The sequence below is a fragment of the Dendrobates tinctorius genome, unplaced genomic scaffold (assembly GCF_039654945.1).
Source record: "Dendrobates tinctorius isolate UK_male_01 unplaced genomic scaffold, ASM3965494v1 ptg000072l, whole genome shotgun sequence".
Lineage (NCBI taxonomy): Eukaryota > Metazoa > Chordata > Amphibia > Anura > Dendrobatidae > Dendrobates > Dendrobates tinctorius.
Window position 1 is genome coordinate 894,016 of NW_027361740.1, and position 16,879 is coordinate 910,894.

Consider the following 16,879-nt stretch of genomic DNA (forward strand, 5'->3'; position numbering starts at 1 on the left):
TATGGGGAAAAAGAGGATCATAAGGAGGGTGGCGAGCAGAGGGCGGCTGGAGTGGTTAATGGTGTGAGTTGTTTTTATTTTTTTTATGCCACTGTTTCAAACTTCACACATATCTGGGTTATGAACAAAGCTACACAACATATCTTGTTTGTAACCATGGTACTGCGTGTATATGCCTGTACCTCCTCACTTCTTCTGTATGTGAAAGTCTGTATTTCCTGATTTGAAAATTATAAGAATGTATTATCAATCCAGGAGAAGAAAAAAGCAGATTTCTCCAATAAAATATATAACAACAAAGTTTCTTATTTTCACGTGTACTATAAGTACTGATTTATGGGGGGAAAAAAATTAAATGTTTACTCTCTAAAGTAGCCTAATATCTACCATCTTAGCCATAGTTATTTTTTTCAATGTTTATTTGGTTTTCTCAAATTTAAAACATTTGTAACTTTTTATATCAAAGACACAATCAATTATGCAATCAATAGTTGCTTCACAATAAGGATTATCAGGTATTCAATGACCATAAAGAAATGAAAATGTAGGAAAAACAAAACAGGAAGAGGGAGGGAAAAAGGAAAGGAGGCATGCAGAAATAGTATTGTCATGATCCAGACAAGGTTTTGAATCCTGTATTTCCTTTTTCCTGGTCTGGTCATATCAGGCGTTAACCTTTCTCAGCCTTAGTCTGTGATCAGGTTTGCTATTTATCACCGCTGCTTCCTGCAGGCGATGTCAGTTATAGTCCTGCCTACAGCGTGAGTAGCTGACTCTGTTGCATCCTGATTTGTCCTGCTGTTATTCCTGACTCGACCTGTGTCTGTGTTATTCCCTGCTCCCTGTCCCTACTCGGTGTGTCCCCTTTGTGTCTGGACTTCTTGTTACTTGAACTCAGCTTTGACCCTGACCTTCTTTTGTCTCTGGTCTTTAGCATATCCGCTCCTGATCGTTACTGATCCCCTGGCTTGTCTCTGACCCTGAGTTTGCTTATTCATTTGGTATTGCACTACAGTCTGGGATTTGACCCGGCTTGTTTGACTTCTCTGCTGCCAACTGATGGTAGAATCGCTGCTGCGCAGCAGGTCTGCTTGATCTGTGTGTTTGACCTCTCTCCACTCTATCGCCACCTAGCGGAGCTAGCTTCTACCTGCACTGCAGCAGTGTGATAAGTATCTGGAGTATAGTTAAGGTGATATACAGTATGTTAGCCAAAAATGTGTTCAACAGTTAGGTGAGCGACAACCATAAATGCCACCTTTATGGAACTTGGGTGCATTATGGCTTTTGTAAGCAGACATTCTTTCATATGTGCTAGTTATATTTACAGATGAAATAACGTCTTTCCTGGAATGGAAGTTGGAAGACTTAGATTTCCTAGCAATGGTTAATTTCGTGGCCATAAAAATATGGGCAGTGATTATTTTGCCTCAGGGTGTGGATTTGTTCATATCCAAAAAAAGTAGCACTAATATCCATAGCCAAAGGGGTGGTCCAGACTTAAACTACAAGTCTGCAGTCACTCTAAGTGACTACAGACTTGTGAATCTTCGAATTGCACGCACTGTGAGGATTCGCCAATGCTGGGAGCGAGCAGCCATGTGACCGCAAGAATGTGATATGCATACTCCTGTCTACATTCCTACTAGATTGGCGTGGCCTTGTTGAATGCAAGTGTATTGAACAAGACTGGAAACAGACTAGTTGGAATGTGGCAGGGATATAATTTAATGCTGTACAACCCCAGCAGCTGGATGGTGCGTCTCCCTGCTCTTTACGGAGAACTGAGTGCAGTAATCATATCATTGTCATCTGGAGTGCTCAGATCACTGTAATTAGTGATGAGCATTCACCAGGTCTGCACCGTGACTTCATCCAATGGTGAGTACACCTTACTGAATTAAGTGACCGCCACAATGCTGGTGCCCATCCTGTGCTTACAGATTATTAGGTTATGTGCACACGTTGCGGATTGCTGTGCGGATTTTTCCACGCAAAATCTGCAGATAAAATGACCTGCGTTTTACCTGTGGATATTCTGCAGATTTCGCCTGCGTTTTTACACCTGCAGATTCCTATAGTGGAATAGGTGTAAAAACGCTGTGGAATCCACACAAAGAATTGACATGCTGTGGAAAATAAACCGCTGCGTTTCTGCGTGGAATTTTTCACAGCATGTGCACAGCGGTTTTTGTTTTCCATAGGTTTACATGGTACTGTACATCGCATGGAAAACTGCTGCGGATCCGCAGGGCCAAATCCGCTGTGGATCCTCAGCCAAATCCGCAATGTGTGCACATACCCTTATGGTCTCAGCAGAGCAGTCTTATCATTGTGGTTGCAGCACTCTGATTACTGAAATTACCTGTGAGCAGTGAACAGGTCTGGGCACCAGCGTTGTGGCAGTGACTTCATTCAGTGCTGAGCAGGGGCGGACCTACCGCCCGTGCAGACCGTTCATTGAACGGGGCCCGGGGAGAGGGGCCCCTCCTGCACCGCATAGCTAATTATTCAGTTTTCAAATTAGCCATGTGGAGCGCAGGAGGAGAGGGGAGCAGCACTGAAGCATTGGGAGGACCTGTGGTGACATCATCGTCATGTGATCAGGGGGCGGAGCTGATCACAGGCCTTCACCATTGATCAGCTCCGCCCCTGATCACATAACGATGACATCACCACAGGTCCTTCAGCTGAGCTCGCCTCACACAGGAGCTGCATATTCCAACAGGAGCTTGGCCAGGTAAGAATATTTTTTTTAATTTAATTATTATGTATCCCCGCAGGTTGGAGACACATGGACCATGTGTCTCCATCCTGCCAGGGCAGTTTGGAGACAGGGGGAGGCAAGATGGAGATGGGCAGGACTGGAGACGGGGGCAGGATTGGAGACATTGGGGTCAGGATGGAGACTGGGCAGGATGGAGATGGGGCAGGATGGAGATGGGGGCAGGATTGGAGATGGGGGCAGGATGGAGATGGGGGCAGGATGGAGATGGGGCAGGATGGAGATGGGGCAGGATTGGAGGCAGGGGCAGGATGGAGATGGGGCAGGATTGGAGGCAGGGGCAGGATTGGAGATGGGGCAGGATGGAGATGGGGGCAGGATTGGAGGCAGGGGCAGGATGGAGACGGGGCAGGATTGGAGACATTGGGGGCAGGATGGAGATGGGGCAGGATGCAGATGGGGACAGGATTGGAGACATTGGGGGCAGGATTGGAGACATTGGGGGCAGGATGGAGATGGGGCAGGATTGGAGACATTGGGGGCAAGATGGAGATGGAGAAGGATTGGAGACGGGACAGGATGGGGGCAGGATTGGAGACAGGCAGGATTGGAGACAGGGCAAGATTGGAGACTAGGGCAGGATGAAGATGGGGCAGGATTGGAGACATTGGGGGCAGGATTGGAGACATTGGGGGCAAGATGGAGACAGGGCAGGATTGGAGACATTGGGGCAAGATGGAGACAGGGCAAGATCGGAGACATTGGGGGCAGGATGGAGATGGGGCAGGATGGAGATGGGGCAGGATTGGAGGCATTGGGGGCAAGATGGAGACGGGGGCAGGATTTGAGACATTGGGAGCAAGATGGAGACGGGGGCAGGACTGGAGACATTGGGGGCAAGATGTAGCTGGGGCAGGATTGGAGACGAGGCATGATTGGAGACATTGGGGGCAGGATGGAGATGGGGCAGGATGGAGATGGGGCAGGATTGGAGGCAGGGGCAGAATGGAGACTGGGGCATGATTGGAGACATTGGGGGCAGGATGGAGATGGGCAGGATTGGAGACGGGGCAGGATGGAGACAATGTGGGCAGGATTGGAGACATTGGGGGCAGGATGGAGACGGGGGCAGGATTGGGGGCCGGATGGCAGACACTGGAGGCAGGATGGCAGACACTGGGGGCAGGATGGCAGACACAAGGGGCATGATTGGAGACACAGGGCAGGACTGGAGACACGGGGGGCAGGATTGCAGGGAAAGGGGATAGGATGAAAGACATGAAGGCAGGATTGCAGGTACAGGGGGCATGATTGCAGAAACAGGGCATGATTGGAGACAAAGGGGCAGGATGAAAGACACAAGGGGCATGATTGGAAAGAGGGCAAAATGGAGACAGATGGGGCAGGATTGGAGACAGATGGGGCAGGATTGGAGACAGATGGGGTAGGATTGTAGACAGATGGGGCAGGATTGTATACAGATGGGGCAGGATCATGGGGCAGGATGGATACAATGGAGACAGATGGGGAGATCATATGGGGCACAATGGATACTCATGAGGGTGGGATGGGAGAACATATGGCTGAAGCCAGGAATGACACATTGGGGCCAGGATGGGGGATATTATTACCATAGGGGCTAATTAAAGGATATTATTACTGCAGTGATGTATTTATTTTTTGAGTATACTGTTTTAAATGGGGGGGCAGTCCTGTTACTGTGTAGAGTGATACTATGTTGCCTTTTTTTCTTCATGTGGTGTAGTGTAGAAGTCGGGAAAAAAATAAGTAATGTATTCTGCAAGCGGAGCTCTAGATAACTGTGTTATTTCCTGCAGAGACAAGCCCTGGCTGGAAGAAGTGATGGCGATCTGTGCTGGATGAAAGATGAAAAGCAAGGATGAAGGACTTTACCTAGAGAAATCACTGGTGAGTTAGTGTGTTACCTGTACACTAACACTATACACTGTATACTATATACAGAGGTCCTGTGTATAATGTAATTAATCACTGTATTACCAGTACACAGACACTGGATAGTAAGTACAGATCCCCTGTGTATATTGGCACTTATAGCGATAGTATTGTTTTTTTTATTACTGATCTGTATTGTAGTATTCAGTCACTATGTGGTGGTAATATGTGGTCTGGACATGGTGTGGCAGTATTTGTCCCTTGTATGTGCTATTATTTGGTCACTTTGTGGTGGTAATATGTGGTCTGGTCATGATGCGGTGGTATTTGTTCCTTGTATGTGGTATTATTCGGTCACTGTGGTAGTAATATATAGTCTGGTCCTGGTGTGGCGGTATTTGTTCCTTGTATGTGGTATTAATTATAGGTCACTATGTGGTGGTAATATTGTGTCTGGTCATGGTGCGGTGGTATTTGTCCATTGTATGTGATAATAATGGTCATTTTGAAAATTGAAAAATTAATACAAATGTACCTAAATTGTATTGCATATTTTAACAAATATTTAATAGGTTACAGTAGAGTAGAGCTCGGCCAAATGTGTCTACAGTGTTGTGATGGCGGCTTAAAAAATATTTTGGCGAAAAAAAAAAATCTGCCGGCTATATGTGTGATCTGGTGATGGGAACTGTTAATGTGTGATTGGTGAGAAGTGGAGTTTTCCAAGAGAGGGCAGTGGGACTGTGGACAGTTTGAAGGGTGGAGCCTGGGCGGAGTCTTACGGGGGCCCCGAAAATTTTCCCAGTATGGGGCCCCGAAATTCCTAGTGGCAGCCCTGCCCCTGCCCATAATGCTGCAGCAGTTCAGGAATGTGCAGAGTGCAGACACTGGACAGTGTGGAATGGATGGATCCTCTTGGCTGGCCTGCCCTGCCTCCTCCAGGTAAGAGTACTACCAGAGCTGAGCAGGACTGAGGGACTCGGACTGAGGCGCAGGCTTGATTTTGGGGGGCTCCTGAGGTGGGGGAGAACTGAACATGGCAAGCATGATTTTGGGAGGCTCCGTCCTGGGGAGAACTGAAGCATGATGGCCTGGCTGCTCATGAATGGGGGGCCCCTGGCCTGGGGAAAGGGAAGCATGGCCTTGGCTGCTCATGAATGGGGGGGCCCCTGGGGAGAAGCATGGCTGCTCAAGAATGGGGGGGCCCCTGGGGAGAAGTATGACTGCTCATGAATGGGGGGCCCTAGGGGAGATGCTTGGCTGCTCATGAATGGGACGGCTCATCGGGGGGGGAGAAGAAACATGAATCGGGCGGCCCACATAGGGGGAGAAGCAGCATAAACTGGGGGGGCCATATAGGGCGAGAAGCACTATGCCAAAAGTAGATAACATATGGGGGAGAGCATTATGAAACAAAGGGAAACGGGGGTGCCTATATATATTACCTATCTATATGTTTACATAACTTTGTTGCCCTATGAAGGACGAGGGGGAGCACAAAAAATTTCTTGCACAGGGGCCTACTACAGTCTGTGTCCGCCCCTGGTGCTGAGTATAGATTACTGAAAAAAGTCCCATGGCAGATATGATGCCTGATTATGATAAGCACTCACCGGTAACAACAGTGATCTAAGTGCTGCAGCCTGCAATGACTTGCCACTTCTGTTCTAATTTTTGTAAGGACCGATGACAGGGAAATTGTAACCTAAAACTATGAGCTAGGCTACAATAAAATGGCATTAGGCTCCACCTACACCTGTGAACTGGACACAACACCATATAGGAGATTGAGTTGGATGCCGCCCCTAGTCTCCTATATCTTGTAGCTGCTGTATTTGCTGTGTACAAATGTCGTGTTTACACATCATCAAATAAAGATGGCAGCCTCCATTGGCTGAGTAAAAAAGTAACAAAAATGACATCAGTTCATTTTAAACAGTCATAAGTAACTTTTTATTCGCAACTTCCATTTTTGCAGCAGAACATGTAGAATTGGTTATGATTTCATGGATTGAAATCGTATCCATTATAATCTATATGGATGTTGTTTTTTCTGTGAATCAAGTGTATGGAAAAAAAATGTAACCAAACTGAGAAATGCCATTTTTTTAATACTAGTCACAGATCAATGTCACCCATGCAATGTTCGAGAAAAACTAACATGGCACACTGACAGCGTACTAGCTGCATCCTACTAATGTCTGTTTTTTCACTGATTGTCATAGGATAAGGTTGAGGCCGGGGTCACACTAACTGACGCAAAAAATGGTCAGTATTTTACATGCGTAATACGGATGAATGGCCCCTAAATAGTGCTCCGTATGTCATCCGTAATCAAGGTGTGGTCGCGTATTTTGCGCATGTCTGCATCCGTATGTAATCCGTATGGCATCCGTATGGAGAGATTTTCTCGCAGGCTTGCAAGATGGACATATAATGGAGCCCTATGACAGGGTTTATAACAGAAACCAAAGAATAGATATAGACTCATAGAATGCATATATATATATATATATATATATATATATATATATATATATATATATATACATATATGTATTCTATGTGTATATATCTATTCTTTTGTTTCTTTATTAAACCTGTCAGTGTGAGTTTACTGTATAGCGCACTGAATTGCCGGCTTTGCTAAAAGACACCGGGTGCGTATTTCTCGCAAGTCACATGTGTGGTCCATGTGTAATCCGTATTTTTTGCGCACCCATAGACTTGCATTGGCGTACTACAGGCGTAGTACGCTGACAATCGCAGCAAGCTGCGATTGGCACGGAGCGTAGAATACGGATGAGAAATATATGGCTGGTGCGAGGGACCCCATAGAGAATCATTGGTCCGTGTCTAATGCGTGCTTTTAGCGTCTCTCACTCGGCCGTATTCCTCGCCAGTGTGACCCCGGCCTAAGGCCTCAATCAGACGTCCATGGGTCATGTTCTTGTTTTCTGTTTTTCATGGATAGAACACATACACTGTGGGCTGCTCTTATGTCCGTGTTTTTCCTGCACGGAGTTAAGCAGAAACATCAAGGAGATATGCATTTTTTATATGAGTCAGTGAAAATGACGGCCAACACACAGATGGCAATAGTGTACTATACATGTGATCTCCTGGATTAACATGTAAGGAATAGGAGATTCATAATTTATTTTTTCACACATGAAAATCCCAGATGAAACTCTGATGGTAAAAACTGACACTGACCAAACCGTTCAGTTTTTCATCAAAGCAAAAAAAGAGTTTCAAACTAACCCCAGCACCACTACACATAGCAAAACCAGAGCTCCTGTGTCGAGCCCCAATAATAAGATCTGATCAATGATGTAAAATAATTTTAAAAAAAAAAACTTCTTCAAAGCATATGCTTGTGTGAAACCACATAAGGTTAGTGTTGAATAAAAAAAAAAGATTGATGCAAAATATATTATATATACAGTTTGTATTAGAGTAACCTGCTAATGACTTTTTCTTCTAAATTAAATATACACTACCATTCAAAAGTTTTGGGTCACATAGAAATTTCCTTATTTTTTAAAGAAAAGCACAGTTTTTTTTCCAATGAAGCTAACATTAAATGATTCAGAAATACACTCTATACATTGTTAATGTGGTAAATGACTATTCTAGCTGCAAACATCTGGTTTGCAATGCAATATCTTCATAGGTGTTGTGAGGTAGCGCTGTCATTCAGATAGGGGATTCTCGCTAGGCAGCTAACAAAACATATCTGGCACCGTGTTTTCCATAAAACAAGCATAGTCCATGAGGTTTATTCATCATCATAAACCAAAGCAATATGCAACAGCATATAAACAGCAGAGCGTCCACTATAATTTCACTCTGTACAACCTGTGTGAACACAGGTTGTACAATGTCCAGCATACAGGCTCTCTTAGCCTCATTTATCTCACCCACGTCCGAGTCTCCTCATGGCTGCTTCAGCTTACTGCAGACGTTCATTCCCTCCCCTGGGAACTCTCAGACACGTACAGCCATTCACCACAGCCACTCCACAGGCTGTTAGCCAGGAAGCTCCATCTCAGCGGGACCTTCCACACTGGACCAATCGGGTCCCAGCATTCACCACATGTGACCTACCCTGGCCACATTATATGGTCCATAGCCATGCCCACCGGGTCACATGACTATGACCTCATCACCGGTCCTTCAACCACTCACACTCTTTACAACAGTGTTCTTTAAACAGACCCCCTGGGTGGGGTTGTAGGTAACTAGTCCCTGACACATTGAACCAGCACCTCAGCAGTATCACTGCTGATTAACACACACATAAATCTCCATCTCAAGGCCACCCACCTTGAGATACATAACGGTCATTCAGTATCTTGCCATTCATCCACTCTCCTGGGACATCCATAAAGCACCCCCTAGTTGACACAGTGGTCACTACACCACAGTGTATAGAGGCCCATCTCCAACAACCATCACTCCAGTGTTCTTATGGTACTTTGTGTTGCTAACTGTGTAAGAAGGCTAATGGATGGTTAGAATACCCTTGAAAACCCTTGTGCAAGTATGTTAGCACAGCTGAAAACAATTTGGCTGATTAGAGAAGCTATAAACCTGACCTACCTTTGATCTAGTTGAAAATCTGGAGCATTACATTTGTTTGTTCCATTAAACTCTCAAAATGGCCAGACCAGAAAAAATGAACTTTCATGTGAAACTCAACAGTCTATTCTTGTTCTTAGAAATGAAGGCTATTCTATGTGAAAAAATTGCCAAGAAACTGAAGATTTCCTACAACGGTGTTTACTACTCCCTTCAAAGGAGAGCACAAACAGGCTCTAACCAGAGAGAAGTGGGAGGCCCCGCTGCACAACTGTGCAACAAAACAAGTACATTAGTCTGTAGTTTGAGAAATCGACGCCTCACAGGTCCTCAGCTGGCAGCTTCATTAAATAGTACACGCAAAACGCCAGTGTCAATGTCTACAGTGAAGAGGCGACTCCGGGATGCTGGCCTTCAGGGCAGAGTGGCAACGAAAAAGCCATATCTGAGACTGGTTAATAAAAGGAAAAGATTAATACGGGCAAAAGAACACAGACATTGGACAGAGGAAAAAGTGTTATGGACAGACAAATCCAAGTTTGAGGTGTTTGGATCACACACAAGAACATTTGTGAGACGCAGAACAACTGAAAAGATGCTGGAAGAGTGCCTGACACCATCTGTCAAGCATGGTGGAGGTAATGTGATGGTCTGCGGTTGCTTTGGTGCTGGTAAAGTGGGAGATTTGTACAAGGTAAAAGGGATTTTGAATAAGGAAGGCTATCACTCCATTTTGCAACTCCATGCCATACCCTGTGGACAGCGCTTGATTGGAGCCAATTTCATCCTACAACAGGACAATGACCCAAAACACATCTCCAAATTATGCAAGAACTATTTAGGGAAGAAGCAGGCAGCTGGTATTCTATCTGTAATGGAGTGGCCAGCGCAGTCACCAGATCTCAACCCCATTGAGCTGTTGTGAGAGCAGCTTGACCGTATGGTACCCAAAAAGTGCCTATCAAGCCAAACCAACTTGTGGGAGGGGCTCCTGGAAGCATGGGGTGAAATTTCTCCAGATTACCTCAGCAAATTAACTGCTAGAATGCCAAACGTCTGCAATGCTGTAATTGCTACAAAGGGAGCATTCTTTGATGAAAGCAAAGTTTGAAGGAGAAAATTATTATTTGAAATAAAAATCTTTTTTTCCAACCTTGTCAATGTTAGATTTTAAATTCATTTGGCAACTCATTTGATTAATAAAAGTAAGAGATTTCATGGAAAACACAAAATTGTCTAGGTGACCCCAAACTTTTGAATGGTAGTGCACATACTTAGACCCTGATTCATCAAAGTGTTTTTGCCAGAGAGCTGACGCAAAACTCTTTTATAAGTTGCTAAATTTTTGTAACTTATGTGGTTCGCAAAAATGTTGTAACTTTTGGTGTTTTTACACCAGTTTCACCTAGCTCCACCAAAATGGGCTCAGCTGGGGGGGAAAGTGGGCATGATAATACATCGACAGGTTCCGTAGAAGCGCTGCACTAACGCGAAATGGCCGTCGTCCTCTGTTCTTCCTGTCCCCGCACCCCAGATCTCCTGCACACAATGTCTACGTTCCGAAGTTTGGAACAAAGGGCATGAATTTTTAAACAGATCGGTGAGTGCCGCTCTTCTTTTTCTTCACTTGTATCCATGTAACTGATGCCCAATACAAGCCTTATCTGTGTGCATCTTTTATCAGTGGCCTAACCTGAAGATTGTGGGCACAAATGCAAAATCTCTGAAAGGCCCCCAATTATTACAAGTCTGTAATAGTACTGGTTTTCTCCCCAAAGTGCCAGGATCTGGGTATAACTACCCAAGAATCCATACACCCATTATAGTTACATTATATTTACACCCCTTTAAAATATAGAAACCACCTAATGGCTGCTGCAAATATATGATGACAACATTTTCTGTAAAAAAAAACAAAACAAACTAATTTGCTTTGCCTTTCAGTGGTGTACATTATGGCGCTTTCTGGTGTATTTTGATAATGAGCGATGACCCACAGTGTGACAGGAGCGTCGCACACACGTATCATCTGAGGTCACCCACAGTGTGACAGGAGCGTCGCACACACACACGTATCATTTGATGTCACCCACAGTGTGACAGGAGCGTCGCACACACGTATCATCTGATGTCACCCACAGTGTGACAGGAGCGTCGCACACACACACGTATCATCTGATGTCACCCACAGTGTGACAGGAGCGTCGCGCACACCTATCATCTGATGTCACCCTCAGTGTGACAGGAGCGTCGCGCACACACGTATCATCTGATGTCACCCACAGTGTGACAGGAGCGTCGCACACACACGTATCATCTGATGTCACCCACAGTGTGACAGGAGCGTCGCACACACACGTATCATCTGATGTCACCCACAGTGTGACAGGAGCGTCGCACACACACGTATCATCTGATGTCACCCACAGTGTGACAGGAGCGTCGAACACACACACACATATCATCTGATGTCACCCACAGTGTGACAGGAGCGTCGCACACACCTATCATCTGATGTCACCCACAGTGTGACAGGAGCGTCGCACACACACACGTATCATCTGATGTCACCCACAGTGTGACAGGAGCGTCGCGCACACCTATCATCTGATGTCACCCACAGTGTGACAGGAGCGTCGCGCACACACGTATCATCTGATGTCACCCACAGTGTGACAGGAGCGTCGCGCACACACGTATCATCTGATGTCACCCACAGTGTGACAGGAGCGTCGCGCACACACGTATCATCTGATGTCACCCACAGTGTGACAGGAGCTTCGCACACACACGTATCATCTGATGTCACCCACAGTGTGACAGGAGCGTCGCACACACACGTATCATCTGATGTCACCCACAGTGTGACAGGAGCGTCGAACACACACACACATATCATCTGATGTCACCCACAGTGTGACAGGAGCGTCGCACACACCTATCATCTGATGTCACCCACAGTGTGACAGGAGCGTCGCACACACGTATCATCTGAGGTCACCCACAGTGTGACAGGAGCGTCGCACACACACACACGTATCATCTGATGTCACCCACAGTGTGACAGGAGCGTCGCGCACACCTATCATCTGATGTCACCCTCAGTGTGACAGGAGCGTCGCGCACACACGTATCATCTGATGTCACCCACAGTGTGACAGGAGCGTCGCACACACACGTATCATCTGATGTCACCCACAGTGTGACAGGAGCGTCGCACACACACGTATCATCTGATGTCACCCACAGTGTGACAGGAGCGTCGCACACACACGTATCATCTGATGTCACCCACAGTGTGACAGGAGCGTCGAACACACACACACATATCATCTGATGTCACCCACAGTGTGACAGGAGCGTCGCACACACCTATCATCTGATGTCACCCACAGTGTGACAGGAGCGTCGCACACACACACGTATCATCTGATGTCACCCACAGTGTGACAGGAGCGTCGCGCACACCTATCATCTGATGTCACCCACAGTGTGACAGGAGCATCGCGCACACACGTATCATCTGATGTCACCCACAGTGTGACAGGAGCGTCGCGCACACACGTATCATCTGATGTCACCCACAGTGTGACAGGAGCGTCGCGCACACACGTATCATCTGATGTTACCCACAGTGCGACAGGAGCGTCGCGCACACACGTATCATCTGATGTCACCCACAGTGTGACAGGAGCGTGGCACACACGTATCATCTGATGTCACCCACAGTGTGACAGGAGCGTCGCACACACGTATCATCTGATGTCACCCACAGTGTGACAGGAGCGTCGCACACACGTATCATCTGATGTCACCCACAGTGTGACAGGAGCGTCGCACACACCTATCATCTGATGTCACCCACAGTGTGACAGGAGCGTCGCACACGCGTATCATTTGATGTCACCCACAGTGTGACAGGAGCGTCGCACACACGTATCATCTGATGTCACCCACAGTGTGACAGGAGCGTCGCGCACACATGTATCATCTGATGTCACCCACAGTGTGACAGGAGCGTCGCGCACACACGTATCATCTGATGTCACCCACAGTGTGACAGGAGCGTCGCGCACACCTATCATCTGATGTCACCCACAGTGTGACAGGAGCGTCGCACACACACGTATCATCTGATGTCACCCACAGTGTGACAGGAGCGTCGCACACACGTATCATCTGATGTCACCCACAGTGTGACAGGAGTGTCGCGCACACACGTATCATCTGATGTCACCCACAGTGTGACAGGAGCGTCGCACACACACGTATCATCTGATGTCACCCTCAGTGTGACAGGAGTGTCGCGCACACACGTATCATCTGATGTCACCCACAGTGTGACAGGAGCGTCGCACACACGTATCATCTGATGTCACCCACAGTGTGACAGGAGTGTCGCGCACACACGTATCATCTGATGTCACCCACAGTGTGACAGGAGCGTCGCACACACATGTGTCATCTGATGTCACCCACAGTGTGACAGGAGTGTCGCGCACACACGTATCATCTGATGTCACCCTCAGTGTGACAGGAGCGTCGCGCACACACGTATCATCTGATGTCACCCTCAGTGTGACAGGAGTGTCGCGCACACACGTATCATCTGCTGTCACCCACAGTGTGACAGGAGCGTCGCGCACACACGTATCATCTGATGTCACCCTCAGTGTGACAGGAGCGTCGCACACACGTATCATCTGATGTCACCCACAGTGTGACAGGAGCGTCGCACACACATGTATCATCTGATGTCACCCACAGTGTGACAGGAGCGTCGCACACACCTATCATCTGATGTCACCCACAGTGTGACAGGAGCGTCGCGCACACCTATCATCTGATGTCACCCTCAGTGTGACAGGAGCGTCGCGCACACACGTATCATCTGATGTCACCCACAGTGTGACAGGAGCGTCGCACACACCTATCATCTGATGTCACCCACAGTGTGACAGGAGCGTCGCACACACACGTATCATCTGATGTCACCCACAGTGTGACAGGAGCGTCGCACACACACGTATCATCTGATGTCACCCACAGGGTGACAGGAGCGTCGCACACATGTATCATCTGATGTCACCCACAGTGTGAGGTAAAGACCAAACTACAGGACACTTCTTCTACTTTGCTTATTGTCACACAAGGTTTATGTACAAATATAAACATATGTAACTTTAGTGGTTAAAAGTGGAGTCCTAAGTCATAACTGGTATCAGAGAGCAACAGGAAAAGCAGAAGCTGGGAGATAAATGATGGCCAGTCAGTAATGAGCCCTCAGCTGCAGGCTGACAGGAAACATGGCAATGAACATCGTGCTACCAGCTCCATGGCAGAGCAGAGCCCTGACCAGCCATGTACAGAATGCCTAGTGCCACTACACACCCAGCAGACACACTGCTCGCACCATGGGATGGAAACAAGTGGACACTTTCTAAAGGAAGTCATTCTAATTGCCTGGTGACAGGCTGCTGGCTCCCACACAGGTTATAAAGATGAGGCAGGGAAGGAAGCCACAAGCCTGACTACATGACAGGGCTCCAGCTCCGCATTAATGATGGCCACAATAACCTGGGGTAAACTCACCTGCAAGTCTTCTCTCTCTGCGTACAAGTCCCAGGCAGGGAAGTTACAGTACAAACTACAACTCCCAGGATGCTTTGCAACAACTCGAGGAAAAGGTTCAACAACTTCATCTGTAGATTTTGAGTTTTTGAGCGTTCTCCGACTCTACATGCAAGAGCGCCCCCTGCTGGCAGCTATGTGTTTCACGGGACAGCCTGCTTTCTGCAGGCTTGTGAGGCTGTGCCAGTGTGTGCAGCACAGGGGACTGGGAGGTGTGGGAGTCACAGGAGACACCCAGTCCTCACCTATGATTCCGGTACAGAGAGCTTGTAGTTTATTAGACGTTATTGTCATTTCTATTCCACAATATTGAAATTGCAGCTCCAGGAAGAAGGAGAAGGCGTGGAATTATGTAAATCAGTGTCGATTCACCGGTAAGGCAGCTAGGCCAGGTCTGGCACAAATGTCTGAAGTCAGTCTATAAGACTGCAGATTGGTAAATCCTCACATCGCGCTCAATGCTTGTGGTCAGGATTCTACGGCACCAGGAGCCGATATTCATGTAACGGCAAGTATCCGAGATGCATACTCCCCGCCTCATTTCACCTAGGGGGGCAGGAATGCGTAGATCGCATACTTGGGGTGTCTGGGGCCCACAGGGGGAATTGGCCCTAGGGGCCCATCCTACAGCTATATGCAAATAACGTAGCCGTTAGCCCCGTTATAGTGGAGCATCGACTGTAAAACACAGGCCGCTCCTGCACATCTACTGTGCGCCCCCATAACTGGAATGTACAATCACAGTAGTTTACATTAAAGGCTTCTTTGATGAAAACAAGTTATCACCGATCCACAGGTTAGGTAGGAGATAACTTATTGATCGATGGAATCCAACCATTGGAAGTCGCACTGATCGGAAGAACTGGGAACTTTTATCCCTGACAGGACACTCTTATCCCCATTTTAAAATGGAGCAGCAGATGGGATGTCTGACCACAGCTCCAGCCATCCTCTTTGGGGGCTTCCAGAAAAAGCCAAGTGCAGCCACTTATGGAATGAATAGGTCAGTGGTCGAGGCGTACATGCTGCTCTATACTAATGGGGATAAGAGTTCACATTCTGCAGATCGGGACAGGGCCCAGCACTCGGACCTCACCAATTTATCACTTATCCTTTGGCCACATTCACACTTTCAGCATTTGGTCAGTATTTTACATCAGTATTTCTAAGTCAAACCCAGGAGTGTAATTACCAGAGGAAAAGTATTATAGAGACACATCACCACTTCTGCATTTATCATCCACTCCTGGTTTTGGATTACTTATTTACAGAATATGCAGCAAATGGTGAAATTTAAAACGTAACTTTTACTTTGTTCAATAAAAGATTTGAAAAATGTGTGACACCAAAAATCTTTTAAAATTGTCGATCTGATAGAGGTACCTAATAATACAACAAAAATCAGGCCCTAAATTGACCCGTTTAAGGATAATTTTCACCTAAATACAATTAGACAACAGAAAGTAATTGGATATGGCGACTTAGGTTCATTATATATACACGCCATAACTCAAATGCACATACATATTAAATACAAATATTGAAAGCCCATAATGCTGGCTATACATATGTATGAAGAAATGAGATCATATCAATGACAAGAAAAATTGGAACAATCTCACCAAAGAGTTGAAAAGAAGGACGGGAGTCTTCAGGTATCATATAATAATGGAATTCCCTGGAACAGGAGGTTGGGAAGACAATACCCTGTCAATTCCTATGGGGCTAGCAATCATCTATTCCCCAAAACTCCTGCCCTAACAAGGGCAGTCCACATCTAACCCTATATTGCACATGCCCTGCACTTTCCCTAAATGGGTGTCCCAACGCATTTCGTCCAAGCGAACTCCTCAAGGGACTAGCTTGTCATAAAATGCCATAGTGCTAAAGCTGGAGAGACAATTATAACCTTCTACTCTCAATGCTGTCCGCAGAGACTGAAGGAAAAGAGGGCATATTTATAAGATACACTTCCTGTATAATCATCAAGATGGTTAACAGATGTCACCAGAATCATCTCAGATG

General features: G+C 46.6%; 1 protein-coding gene across 1 annotated transcript in view; it reads right to left on the reverse strand.

Moving 5' to 3' along the window:
- Nucleotides 1–14,943, reverse strand: part of PLA2G4A (phospholipase A2 group IVA) — a 320,423-nt gene extending 305,480 nt beyond the window's left edge. The window contains exon 1 of the mRNA XM_073582532.1: nucleotides 14,816–14,943. The gene's annotated coding sequence lies outside the window, so the exon portion shown is untranslated. The remainder of the gene's footprint in view (nucleotides 1–14,815) is intronic.
- Nucleotides 14,944–16,879: the final 1,936 nt, after the last annotated feature.